The sequence below is a fragment of the Stylophora pistillata genome, chromosome 1 (assembly GCF_964205215.1).
Source record: "Stylophora pistillata chromosome 1, jaStyPist1.2, whole genome shotgun sequence".
Taxonomy (NCBI): domain Eukaryota; kingdom Metazoa; phylum Cnidaria; class Anthozoa; order Scleractinia; family Pocilloporidae; genus Stylophora; species Stylophora pistillata.
In genome coordinates, this window is record NC_142519.1 from 39,458,581 (window position 1) to 39,473,324 (window position 14,744).

The 14,744-nt window shown below is 37.6% G+C and overlaps 2 long non-coding RNA genes across 3 annotated transcripts; one reads left to right on the forward strand and one right to left on the reverse strand.

Moving 5' to 3' along the window:
• Positions 1 to 6,193: 6,193 nt before the first annotated feature.
• Positions 6,194 to 7,687, forward strand: LOC148742465 (uncharacterized). 2 transcript variants are annotated; one of them, XR_015999773.1, is made up of 3 exons: positions 6,194 to 6,356; positions 6,899 to 7,455; positions 7,550 to 7,687. It is a non-coding gene; the product is annotated as an uncharacterized LOC148742465 (long non-coding RNA). The 2 variants fall into 2 exon arrangements; XR_015999771.1 differs by lacking the exon at positions 7,550 to 7,687 and having other exon boundaries at positions 6,333 to 6,356; positions 6,899 to 7,006; positions 7,243 to 7,370.
• LOC148742466 (uncharacterized) lies at positions 6,875 to 8,501 on the reverse strand. The gene is made up of 2 exons (XR_015999774.1): positions 8,102 to 8,501; positions 6,875 to 7,805 (listed from the first exon to the last, which is right to left on the reverse strand). It is a non-coding gene; the product is annotated as an uncharacterized LOC148742466 (long non-coding RNA).
• Between the last annotated feature and the right edge of the window lie 6,243 nt (positions 8,502 to 14,744).

The following is a 14,744-nucleotide window of genomic DNA, read 5'->3' on the forward strand; positions in this document are numbered from 1 at the left end:
ATGAGACTCAACACGTTATATTCGTTGCTTTTATTAGCCTTTTTAATTTTCTTAATTTTTTTTTTGTTTTTTCCTTTTTTTTTAACGTCCCACGCTCACGCTTAGAATTAGATCTTAATCTTTTAGGTTCAAAACAGGTTCAAATTGTCAACGGTACGTTCCTTGCGTAACCTAACACCGTGTAACACATCGCGTGGCGCTTTTATGAATAAACACAAACGTTTCCGAGAATAAATCTCTCGTCTTTCTCGAGACGTCAGCTTGGGACGCCTATGCTTAAAGTCCCTAATTACAAGCGCAACAATAACCTCGACGAACTTCACCCCGGCACCACAGGGTTGTAAGATTGTATGTAAAGGCATTTTATTTTCCGACCACAGCCAGGCGGGTTACCTCATCTACCTAGGGTCCTGCACCTCCTTGTAAACAGGCCCTAACTCATAACTTTATCCGTGACCTGTGACAGTGTGAATCAGTGACGCTCAACTTATCCCGTTTAACGTCATCATCATTTCGTTTCAAGAGAATATGAACTCTCAGCTGATATTCTCATGTGCGTGATCCTCACTATCAGTTTTAGTTAATTTTATTACCCTGTCCGTCAAAATCAAATACAGAAGGAAATTCCATTCATCGGAGTTATCGCTCTCTCTATTGATCAATAGTTCATTAATTAAAAATTCATCTCTTTACCTATCTGTCTATTTTTTCTTTTAGTCAAACTCCAAGGAAGGAAAATCGTAGCAATTTTAAAGAGGATGCTGACAGACATTATTTTCTATTGAATAAAGGGGTAAGTTTCTAAAGAAACTGTGATTCTGCGTCGGTGGGGGTAACAAGGTCATTTGGTAATATCAACTAAGTTGAAATTGTAAATTGGCAACCATAAAGAGTTAAAAAGCTGACGTTTCGATCATTAGCCCTTCGTCAGAGCGAATGGAGGAATTATGGGTTGTGTGGGGGTTTTATGCCGAAAGTGGAGCTGCGCTATTAGTGGGAACATGGTGACGAGAAAAACGCCAGACCTTTTAATCTACCTAATCATTCTGACTAGCATATGGCAATCTGCGGTATTTCCTTACATTTAAGTAGCTCGGAGAGCCGCAAAACTCTTGAACAAAATTTTATCTTTCAAATGGGCACTATTAACCCCATAGGTATCAACGAACGCTTTTCATTCTACTAATCTATTCGTGTTTATCTCGTCCCCATGTTCCCACCAATAGCGTAGCTCCACTTTCTGCATAAGACCCACACACAACCTACAATTCCTCCATTCGCTCTGAGGAAGAGCTTATACTCAAGACGTTAGCTTTTTAATTATTTTGTATTGCCTTTTATTACTTATTTAATCATCTATCAATATTCATTTCGTAGAGTATGTCTGTCAGAATAAAGATCGTATATGAGCACGATCCTTCGCAGTAAAGCACTATTTGAGCAATAGTGAAAATCAGACCTGAAAAAAATTTCAGGCCTGTACGGGATTCGAACCACTGACCTCAGCGATACTAGTGCAGCGCTCTACCAATTGAGCTAACAAGCCAACTGGGAGCAGGCCATCAAATTAATTCGACATAAACCCGTAGATGATAAATCAAACAACAACAAACATATAAACAGGCCTGAAATTTTTTTCAGGTCTGATTTTCACTATTGCTCAAATAGTGCTTTACTGCGAAGGATCGTGCTCATATACGTCTCATAACCGCAGTTCACACATATGTTTCATATGTTTGTTGTTGTTAGAATAAAGATCATCGTCAATATCGGGAGCGGGCAGCTAAGTACAAATGTCATATCAACCCTAAAGTCAGTTCACAGATTGCCTTATTTCCTGTGGTGCTTGTTAGAAAGTGTTTGTGATCGGTATCTTTGCTCTCCCAACTGACCAAACTCAGTTTATACTAATGTAGTGGCTTTCAATTGCCTGGCTTCGACTACTTTGCTGTGAGCAGTTTCTCTTTCCTTCATTGAGGCAGGCATATACTTTTTTATGATATTTGATCGATATAGTTAATGGAATCAGAATTACTTTTTAACGAGCACATTTTGCTCTGAGCCTTTTAGGGCGCCGTGAGCGAGGAAAAGTCAAGTAATAAGACACTTGCAAACAAATACGTGTTAAAAATGTCTCCAGTCTTTGGCTAAACAAAGCGCTAAAAATATATGACTCTATGTTGACATTCAAGAGAAAGAGAACACGCGTATAAGAGAAAAAGCATAAGCCGTATTCATTTACAGGATTCTTTCACCAGAAAGTTTCAGTGGAAAGTTACCGCTGCACACATTTTTCCAGTAAAAGGAACTTATCAAAGACACTTCATAGAAAACTTCTTGAAGAAGAAAATTTGCTTAAGTCTCTAACCATTGTCCTTGCCAAGTCATCTTGAACGTTTTTTTCAACTCATCATTCGCCTACAGGTGCACTCTTCACAACGGAAAATAAGTAATTAAAATGATCACAGTTTTAATAAAACTCCTTTCACTTCGTAAAAAATTCCAAACTGAGGGATTTAAAATAGGCGTGAACGAAAACTCAAAAACAACAATAACAAATGTAGACTCTTTGTCTCGTCTCAACTCTTAGATGAACTGTTGCCGCATACGCAGCTTCCGATCCATCTCCAAAATAGCCTGATTGAATTGAAATTACGCTCTCGTCTGAAAGATAACATCTTTGGATCTGGATACCTACGGCCTTTGACAGATCAGATAACTATTGCGAGTATCTGAAAGAAAGTCCCTCGTGGAGAAGGTCGTCCCAGCCATTTTTCAGTTTGCATAGATCTTGGAAGAGTGTCTCAATCGTTGTGAAAAGAGGTGAAATTCAGCCAGTGGATCGTATAACTTGGCCACGACCTTGAGTACTGTGCGCTCGTTTAAGGTAGTTCTTTAGCCACGAATTCGAGGAGATTATTCGAAAAAATTTACCGAACCTGAGGCGAACAATTGTTTCAGTATGATTTCAGGGCAGAGCTGAACTACAGAGAAATTTCTGAAATAATAACAATTTAGTAACATTTATTAACATTTTATTTTAACATTTTACTCCCTGGAAATTATGTCATTGAAATTCACATTGGTTAGTTGAATAAAACTCCTTAAACTTGTAAAAATTCCAAAGTGAGGAATTAGACAACAACAATTCAAACTAAACTCCGTACTGAAAATAAATAAAAAAGACTAGGATACAAGAGCAAAATGAACTCGACAGCCTCTTTTCAATGTCAAGGCCAAGCCCAATGTCCCCGACGCGATTGGCGAGTTCACAAAAAATCACGTACGCCAGGCGTGAAAACAAAACAACGCGGGGGGAGAGGGGAGAAGCGAAATTAAAGTCAAAAGAGAAAGAAACTTTCTAGGGAGACCCTTCGTTGAACAGGTGCAGTTTCGCAAATCCCTCTCTGGATTTCTCAAAAGACGTGAAACATAAATGCCCACGCGCTCCAGAATTGGATTTCTCAATTGAAATCCAGCTTGAGGACGGTTTTCTCAGCGTCGTATTCCGTTTTTAGATTCCACGTTCTGCCTTAAGGTAATTTCCTTCAAATTTTTCGACTATCAAACTTTTTTGAAATTTGGTTTATTTGACATTCATGAAATAAAAAAAATGGGGGTCACCGTTCTTGTTTACACGTTAGCAGGCGCCTAAAATGGGATATTTATCCCTGGTTGTGCGTTAAAATCTCGAATCCCCTGTATCAGAATTTAGCCTTGGTAACTTGAAAGACACAAAATTTTACTTTGAAATTAAAGCTTCTTTTATTAACATAAGCAGTATTGCTTCATTTTAGCTGTTTTTGATTGCCTGGTTGAGGGGATTTTTCACTTTTTCTGACAGTTCCGTTCTTAGCCTGAATCCTGACCTTGGCCAAAATACACCAAGTACGGAACTATTAGCCCAAAAAAATTCATGTTCTACTAAAAAAAAATTTTTCTTCAAAAATATTCTTTATTAGACTGTTCTTAGCAAACACCTGAAAAAAAATTGGGCGTCACCGTGCTTGTTTCCTCACAAACTGCAGTGAAAGGTGGATATGGTTTTGAGATCGCAGTCATCCCCTGTCATATGACGCTCCTAGCCTATCGCCACATTTTCCTTTTCATTATTCTCTTTCCACAGGTTTCTTTTGCTTTCTAAACTTTCCAGACATGATTCCTTTGCCGACTTTTCAATTTCGGGCCCTACTTCCCTCTCGCGAGCCTTCAGCGTGGACTCTCCAAGTGATGGTGAGTAGGACCTACGCTTGCGTGTAGCATCCCCATAAATATGTCGATTTTTAAATCGGCATAATAAGTTAAAATTTATCTAAGAATTGGCTAGATGTTAAATGGGTGCTTTTATTGTGGAAAACAATATTCTTAGCAACATTAAATGTAAACAAACCCGCAGCGAGCTTCGTGTTTACATCAAAGATTGGTCTCCCTCGCGTTGTTCCGGTGCTACCTGCCGTGGGTCTTATTTCTTCTACAGATATTTGTCTCTCCACACTCGGAGTTTGAACAGTTTATGTAGAGCACGGCTGTTTTAAAACGCCCGCCGGTGGAAATTTAGTTCGCGCATGTCAGATTTACATTTTCAATTTGAAACCGCTGAAAATGCACGCTGAACGGCTCAACAAGAAAGAACCCACTGATAACTAAGTCACAAAAAGTATATGCGCAGAGTCCAAGGAAATAGCTAACTTATGCGCATGCATTGTTTTTTGCTTCTCTGGTTAATGTTCGCCTAGCAAATATTGCGTGTGCGGGATAGTTAACTAGGCGACGGCTGAAAGGCACCTTGTTTTGACGCGAAATGATTTATGACCTCTTAGAGGTCTTCTTATTTTCAAGCAAGATTCTGATTGATTCGAATTTTTCTATCAATAAAGAAACAACTCTGGCTTTATATCTCTCCTTTGCAGCAAGTTTCTGTACAAAGACGTTTTAATCCGAATTGTTTTGAGCAGTGTAATCCGCGATTACTTTTCACCACTGAAATAGTAAATATGGCGCCCATTTCCTCTTTGACCTCGAACAAATTCCCCTAAACTACGCCAATTTATCTTTTTGATACAATCATGCTCACCCATGGGCTAAGTAAAGAATACAAGATGTATGACAAACTGCTAAAATATCCACGGCCATCTATTACGTGCAGGAAAGTCGCACTACATGCGTGTGATCTCCTCCCCAAAAACTGTACGTCATCGATCTGTCACGGGAAGCTACGGAAATAGTGAAAGCACGGACAAGACGTTTCTTTTGGTGGAAATTTCGATCACGATCAGGGACAATAAACCTTTCAATTATATTTTTTTCTTTGATCTGGTGGATAAATCGTTCTTCTTGGCATGATTCACATGGTTTACTGCGAGTATTCCCTTCCTCTTCAAATGGAACGCGCTACTAGCAATAACACAAAATTGCAAATATTCCCGCTCCCCTGAAGAACCGATCGAGAGAGATAGACACCCCTTCCTGAAACAAGGCAAAAACCCAAAGGGTGTACCCTTCTGAAGCAAGAAGGTCGCAAAAAGGAATTTCGAAACATTTCTTTAGTCAATATTTAGTATTGCGTTGCTCACATCCAAGTTTAATTTAGGACTCGGTTCGGATATACATTTAGATGGCTACGTTTGGTCTCTCTCAACATCGACAATTATTACAAAAAATTTGCCGAATTTGTGCACAGCGATTGTAGAAGACAAAAGATACGAGAACAGTTTTCTCTGCGCTGATAAGATAGAGACAATTTTTACAGCCTTTGGTGTTTGTAAAGATGACCTTGACATGTGCCCTCCCAAGTTCTGCCACAAGTGCTTCAAGTTGCTCTAAGAGGCACATGCCTTGTAATCAATGTGTGGCCTCCACACAAACGAACTTGAAACTATAAAATCTGTAGTTCCTTCAAAGATCATCAGAAACCTGGTAGGAAGAAGAAGAGTAAACCTGCAGTAAAACTCAGAGGACTCCGCTGGACCCAAGGAACAAGTAGAAATGGTGGAAGGGATGTCTAGTACTTTAAGCTTTCAACCACCCAGCCACATTCTCATTTCCTGAGGAGGTAAAGAATCTACCAAGTTATTGAAGATCAGAACCTCTTTACCCAAAACAGTTTGGTTACAATGAAATATATGAAGTTCATATATTTCATAATAATATTTCATATAGTTCATATACCAAAACAGTTTGTTGAAAACATCAAGCATGAGTAGATGTGCCCAATTTGCAAAGAGGAACGGGATCAATCAGTCCAGACAATGGCATTGTCTTTGCTATGTTCCATGCAAAAGATAGTGGGCCAATTTAAAGACAGCCTTAATGAAATATAAAGAACAAGTAAACACCTTGAAAGAAACAACCTGGGGGTGAGTAACAAAAAATGTATTAAACTTTTAATTAATCTAGATGATAGAGACTAGAAATAGCATAATTTTGACTAAATTGTTCTTTTGATTTTGCCTATTTCTAAGGTGAAAAGAAAGCGGATTTCCTGTTTGGTGACTCAATTCCCATGTAAGATATTTGGAACAGCTGGTGCCTCAGGTCTGATCCAGACAATAATTCATGCATACTAATAACTATATGATTGAGCAATCAACTCAAAGAACTTAAATGTAGCCTGTATTGTACATTACTATTTCTGTGAAACAGGTTTTCACCATTAGAATTGTATTTGCAGGCAAGTATTTATGTCATTGGTGCAAGATAAATCCCAAAATGATGCAAGTCTCTTGCTATAAACATGGACATACTGAACTCCCAACCCTTGAAAACATTCAAGAGGATTATGAAAAGTTTGTAGCAGATGGCTCTGTTACAAGTCAACAAAAGTTTTATCACAAAGTGATTCATGAGAAACTGCCGGACATTGAATTGGACAAAGTAAGATAAAAGAATTTATTCACAGGAGTTGCTGAATTTACAAAGTCTGCATTCTAGTGTAAATATCATGCCAGCCTACTTTACACTACTACAGGAGGAGATAGACACACTCCTTAGAAATGCAAAGGAAGAGGTAATTTTTTCTCAATTTGTGTTTTCCAGTATCACAGCTGTACAATCCTCCAATTCCATCACACATGATTCAAACCTATCTTAATTTTTTAGTGAAGGAAGCTATGATTCTGTGTTATAGTTTATTGATTTATAATATTACACTAGCACAAATCAATTTAACAACCCATCAAATCATAGCTACTGAACAGTACGTAAAGTAGTTCATATTTCAATAGTACTATCTCAACATTATAGGAAAAGCTTGCAGATGAACAAATGGAATTGGCTGCCTTTGAGAAAGCCAATGGACCACTACCAATTCATTTGGATGAGATTCTTAAGAAAATGAATGTGGAGAGACAAGCTTAACATGAAAAATCATTCGTTTGTAACCATGTACACACTTGCTGCAAGGTAACATAACTTCTACCCTTAAATAGCTCATTGATGACAAGACTGATAAGCTAGGTAAGTGAAAGAATAACTGCCTTTCATGGAAAACATGAATACAATAATAGGATCATGTCTCACTGTTCCCCCTTTTCTTGTGTTCTTGTTGTAGAGGAAGACATCACAAATTTCTTCAGTTCATTAGGGAAAAATTCCCAGACAAGATGATCACATCAAAGCTATATATGCTACAAGAACATGTGTGCCCTTTCCTTCGACAATGTCACATGGGTCTTGGATTCTATTGTGAACAAGGGATTGAAGGAATACACTCCGAATTCAAAACCCAGTCTCAGCATTTTGACGATGTGAAGAAAAAGGACACGAGATTACGTCAAATCCAGAATTAGCAGGGAAAGCTCCCAAACCTAAAGAGAGAAATTTAAAACGAAGGGCGAATGAGTAAAACGCTTCTCTTTACAGTGGCAATGTATTGGTTCGTTGACTAAGAACGTTTACTATATATGTAAATCTAGCGTAAGTTATTTGCTAAGTTCTCTATTGGACGAATAAAAGTGTGACCGCCCTCTTTGGAACCAAAATTAGACTTTCTGCTCGAAATTCAGTACCTCCGAAATTCAAAATGGAGTCGCATAACGGCCGATCTTGACATATTAAAAGCGCCTTGAATGGACTTTAAAACAATTCGGATTAAAACACTTACCTCCGTCAGTTGTTTAGTAAGGTTTCACGTCTCCTCTTGTGACTCTCGCTTTGCTGGAAAAAATTCGAGCCTTTCCCAAATCAAAATCAAAGTTTTCAGTCGATTTCAGAGGGTGTGCTTGTTGGGCTCCACTATAGCAACGCGTTTTCGTCGAACACAGGCAAAATTTAACCGATTTTACCCAAATTTTCGACAGCAAGTGCCTCGTCCATGTGCAAGCATCCGCCATGCTAAATTTCACTCGCATACATTACAAATACAGCAAGATTTCATTGGCTAAACTATACCTTAGCGCGAGTGGTTGCCATGGACGCCAGATTTATGCAAATGACTAATTTGGTATTAACCAGAGAAATAATAATTAACTCGATGTTTCTTGTAGAACGCATGCGCAAACTAAATTTCCACCGCGAAACAGCCGTGTAGAGTAGTGATCCTAGCCCAGAGACTATTTCTTTTACGCAGTCGGAGAGCCTTAGAGCTGCCCCACACACTTCACAGCTCCCGTCCAAAGCCTCAGTGAGGACATTTAATTCTACAACTCGACGGCCGCGAAGTGGAAATCTACTGCAGACTTCCGGATCACGCACTTCCTTTTCATTTTCTTGTTTTTCGAGAGCAGACCTGGAAGTGTCAGCCGATTTGCGGCATTCTTATTACGAATAAAAGCTTTTGCTCCGCCAAAGCGTCCCTTGTCTGTTCTTTTCACGCTAGCGGGAAGAACGGCCGCCATCTTCGATATCGCAATGTTATGAGCAGAAAAGGTTGCGCAGTGCAAAACGAGGGAATCAACCTAAAATCCGAAATCTGGATTTCCAAAATCCAGATTTTCCAATGAAAAGCAAAGATTTCTTTGAACGCGGTTTCTTATTTCTGATTGGCCATGACTTCGTCTCGACTCAGTTACCTAGCAACCACATTCAAAATGGCGGAGGGCTGTGGATTGAATACTGGGGATGTCGCGCTGTATAGTCAGGACGGTTGGTTTCGACAGCTGTGTTACATTTAGCAACCTTTTCTAAAAAAAGAGTATTCTCCTCTTCACTCTGTACATCGGATGAGGGAAGTAACTTCAAACACTCCTGGATGAAAATTCGAATTTATACTTCGACAGGTGAGGTCTAATAGCAAAACTTTCAACTTATTCAATGTCTATGACATGTATCTTATTAGTACCACTGCGTACTTATCCTTTAACAAATGTTGAAAGAACTGATCACCAAGCAATGGATTGGTGGACAAAACAATGACCTCCAGTCCATTTACCTAACCTCGTTGGACTACTCAAAGTACATAGACCATGCAACCTTTTGATTTTTTCGTTTTGCTTTTTGTTAGTCACAACAAACAGCACGAAATTTAGGCGATTATTTTAAATATTCTAAATTCTTCCATCGAAATATAGTGCAAAGTCATTTAACCTCCCTCAGTATCGGTCATGAAGTGAGGCGAGAAATCGATAAAATGAGCTGTTTGGTCCGTCAGTATGATATAGGTACGTTTATTATCCAATTGTGCTTCGTAGAGTACAAATAACGCGCGAGACGAGTACAGATATCACGCGATATTTGTACTTCAGAAATGTCCACGAAATTCGCCCGCACTGAAATAACAATTTGGCGTGTTGGATAATAATCTCTTATTAGACGTTTTGTTATGTAGAATCACTGAGCATTTTTAGTCGTTGTTTGTATTTGACTCGCCCTATGGGCTAGTTAAAATACAGCACAACTCGTAAAAATACTCAGCAATATACTACACAAAAAACGTCTGACTAGTAAGATATATTTATTATCCAATTGTGTTTTGAAGAGTACAAATAACGTGCAATACGTGCAAGCACAAATATCACGCGATATTTGTACTCCAGAAATATCTGCAAAATTCTCTCACACTGAAATAACAATTTAGCGTGTTGGATAATAAATCTCGTCTTAGATGTTTTGTTGTGTAGTATCGCTGAGTAGTTTTTTACTCATTGTTTGTATTTTGACTTGCCCTACGGACTCGTCAAAATACAGCACAACTTGTAAAAATACTCAGCAATACTACACAACAAAATATATATATTGACTTACAGTGTGTACTAGAAACAAAATGTATCAAGAGCTTCATGAATTGAAATTTTCATGAATTCAATTTTTCAAATGTAAAACATATTTTGATGAGTGCTGCCACAGCTTGTATCAATTGAAAGTGTTTCTGTTCTGGTAAATTCAAGCTCCCTTAGATATATACATTGTGTTTGTAAAGCCCTTTATTTATAAGCCCTTCTCAAACCTCTTACAAAGTTGTATATGCTCGTACTATTAATTAAACCAGCAGTCTTATACTGTTACACTGAGTATTAATGGTATTGTTTTCAGCAAAGTACTTGTGCATTTTGGGGTCAAAAGTCACTATAATGTGAATGAAACTAATCTACAGTACATGTACATTAGCATCAATGTTATCCAAGAAAAAAAAAACCACAGTCACTTATAAAACGACATTGAAGAATGAAGTAGGCCATTTATTCATAAGCCCTTCTCAAACCCCTTACAAAGTTGTATATGCTCAGACTATTAATTAAAGCAGCAGTTTTATACTGTTATGCTGAGTATTAATGATATTGTTTTCAGTGCAGTGCTTGTATACAGACGTATTTGTTACATTTTGGGGTCCAAAGTTACTATAATGTGAAATAAACTGATCTGCAATACATGTACATCAGCATCAATGTTATCCAAGAAAAAAACAGTTGCCAATAAAACAACATTGAAGAATGAATTAGGGGTCGAAATGGTGTGACATACATGCTGTACAGTTGTACATATATTTGGCTCAGACGGACAGCTCTCTTGCCTCATCTTGATTTCTTTGTCCACATTTTGAGATTGCTTTAGCATTAACACCATGTCTAACAGTGTTTTGTCCCCTGTACCATTTACAATACATGTTAGTTTTGCTGGTTGACTTTCTGATGGAAACTTTTATCACTGCATGTTCAAGTTGTTTCTCTGACTGTTACAGTTCTCATGTGTTGGTGTCATGGCAACCACATATTTATTATAGAAGTCACCACAAAATTTTTTATGTAATTTCAACCTTACTGGATTAAGCTTTCAGTAGTGATGCTGGGCATGCATCCCTATGACAACCCTTGTTGAAAATCTTTCCTTTTTAGCTTTTGGGGGCAACTGAGTTAATTGTTCTTAGTTTTTGCTCTGAATCAGGCTTCATGGCTCAGTTCTCTGTCTTGGTACTGTAGTGTCCAGTCCACCAGCAAGGACCGTTTCATTCCTTAATTTTCACCTGCAGCTCAAATTGATTATTCATTGAAAATTTTGATTAGATTTGCTTCAAAATTTTGCCTATTAACATGTGGCTTTGTAGTTGATAGTTGGTAGTGGACTGCTCAACTAGTATCTTGGAGGCAGGGGCTCGAATCCTTTCAAAGCCTGAATGTTTTCTGGTTTCTTTTCTGCAATTGCTTATAATAAGTATATGAATTACAGTCTACTTGTGAGGATCGTTTCTTTGCTTGAATATCATCTGCAGATCAAATTTGCTACATTAAATCTATATCTTCTGTGATAACTGAACAACACTTAATCAGTCACATTTGCTGATAAGGATATGAAAAATTGAATTTATTTCCCTCGTGTATTTTTGCTTTAGTTTAGTTTTGTTTTGTCTTTTATAGCAGATGACACAATGAAGAGCAGATGATTTGGCTGCACTTGTCTGTGATTTCTATGAAGTACAACCTTTGGAACCATTTGAAAAGGGTTCAAGTAAGTTAACATCTTATAAAAGATCATTTCTTTATTAATTCCTTTTAAAATTTAGGAAATCCTTAACATCGTCATGAGCATCAAGCCTCAAATAACTCTTTCGGAATTGTTGACGAAAGAGTATACATGTAGTCAGCTGTAGAAACGATTTTCAGTTCTAGCTGCAGTTAAACAACAATTAAAAAAACCATGACGTGTGTTTAACAACTAACTTAATGACTCGCATGTATGCTTAGGCTGCAACTGAATTAATAAACAAAATTGAGTCCTTCACTAATTTCTTTCCAAGCTTACTAATGACAACATCACGCACCTGTGTTTATCTCGGACAGTTAAGTGTTCTGTTTATTTATTGTCCTCGGTCAACCTGAGCAAAAAATGATCATGATTCCTCTACAATTTGTTATTTGAGCTTACTAAATACACCTTCCAAACACTCTGAGTAAAAACATGTATGACTTCAACATACTTAAATCTCCTCCGTTTTCTAAATGTGAGAATTAAGGAATAAAAGAGGTAAGTTTCTAAAGAAACTGTGGTGCTGTGTCGGTTGGGGTAACATGGTAATTTGGTTTTATCAACTAAGTTGAAATTTTAAATTGGCCACCACCGTAAAAGAGTTAAAAAGCTGACGTTTGGAGCATTAGTCCTTCCTCAGAGCGAATGAGAGAATCGTGTGTTGTGTGTGTTTATATGCAGAAAGTGGAGCTTAAATGCTGGGTGAGAACCGGGTGACGAGAAAAAGAAGAATGAATTAGTAGAAATGAACAGCATTCATTGACACTGCTTAGAATGATTATAGGTAGATAAAGTGTCTGGCAACTGGTTTTGATGTGCCCTTGTCATTCATTTCTACGTCGCGAAGGTGTTCTCGGAATCAAATAGTTTGATGACAGCAGTCAGAAGACGAGAATGCTGTCTATTCTTTTTAAGGGAAGTAAAACTGAGTCGTTATAATCGGTCTTCGCTTTTAAAAATATATCTTTTGAACGCTATTATTGTGCCTTGAGATCTCAAAAAAATAAAAAACACAATCAAGACTGGTAAGAAATGGCCATTTTCAAAATCAACTTGATAATCTTGCCGCAAACCAACAACTCGCAATAACCACGTCAAGCGGTTCACAAGCAGCTGCTGCTCTGGCTATTTAAAAAAAAAGAGATCATTATTTACGTCAGTAAAAAAACATTTGTAGCATCTAATTGTCCAGGCAGATCATAATTGCCATTACAAAGTGTGGTCAATGTTGTTATTTCATAATAATGTACTTCTTACTGGCTGAGATAAAATTATATGGTTTTTCTTGTTTTAATTATAACAAAGCTGGAAGCCTCACTCACAGCTTCGAATTCAACATTAAAATTTTAATAATTAAGAGAAAAGATGAGCTTCAAGCTAAAGGTCTGAACTACTTTTTTGTTACATTCCAGCTTAATTTGTTCAAGTTGTTAAGCTTTAATTTAATTCTGTTCCAAATGTAAGGAGATGAATTCAATTTCTCAAATGTAAAACATATTTTGACGAGTGCTGCCACAGCTTGTATCAAAGTGTTTCTGTTCTGGTAAATTTAAGCTCCCTTAGATATATACATTGTGTTTGTAAGGCCCTTTATTTATAAGCCCTCCTAAAACCCCTTACAAAGTTGTATATGCTCGTAACTATTAATTAAACCAGCAGTCTTATACTGTTACATTGAGTACTAATGGTATTGTTTTCAGCAAAGTACTTGTGCATTTTGGGATCAAAAGTCACTATAATGTGAATAAAACTAATCCACAGTACATGTACATTAGCATCAATGTTATCCAAGAAAAAAAAAAAAACCACAGTCACTTATAAAACAACATTGAAGAATGAAGTAGGGGTCAAAATGGTGTGACACATATACATGCTGTACAGTGTTACACAGGCTTAGACAAACACCAAGCTTGCATTTAGCTGTTACCTCAACTTAGTTCCTCTGTCCACAATTTTAGATTACTTTAGCATTAACACCATATCAAATAGTGTTTTGTCTCCTTTACTATTTACAATACATGTTAGTTTTGCTGGTTGACCTTCCGATGGAAACTCTTATCACTGTTTCTCACTGTTAAAATTCTCATGTGTTGGTGTCATGGCTACCACATAATTATTATAGAACACAAAGTTGTTTTATGTAATTTGGACCTTATCAAAATGCAGAGACTCGAAAGATATGATTTGTCTACTTTAATAGCACAACTATAAGACCCCAGCTTGTTCTGTTTCCTTGCCTTATCTTAAATGTATTAATGTAGTTGCAGGGCAGAAAACTTGGCCCGCGTTAACGTCCGAGACGGGTAACTTTTCCATTCGGACAAGGAAAAAGATGATCGAAGTTGTGCGATTGGACAAGTATTAGGCCTAGCTTATACGTCGCGCTACAGTCGAATTTAATTCAAGGTCCCACAAGCAATTAAATTTGACGATAGCGCGACGTCTAAAACGAATTAAATTCGTCTGGTAAATTAAATTCGTCCTTGACGTTTTATCCGTCTTGGTAAGACGGATAAAATAGCGATAACGCGTCTTCAGTTTTAACGTCCCACTAGCGCCGCGTCGAATGAAATGCATACATTTTCTTAATGTATTTCAATTTATTTTGGCGAGCCTGCAGCGACCCGAGGTACTGCATTTGGGAAAAGAATTAAATTCGATCGTATTTAAAACCACGCCACGGTTTACGTCGAAGGAACGACGAATTTAATGGAATTAAATTGGTCTGAGTTAAATTTGACTGAAGCGACGTATAAACTAGGCCTAAGTTGTAGAGCTCTAACGTTGCCTGACTTTAGATAAATAATAAATCATTTTTTCCCGTATTTTACAACTAAGAGCCTAGGAAA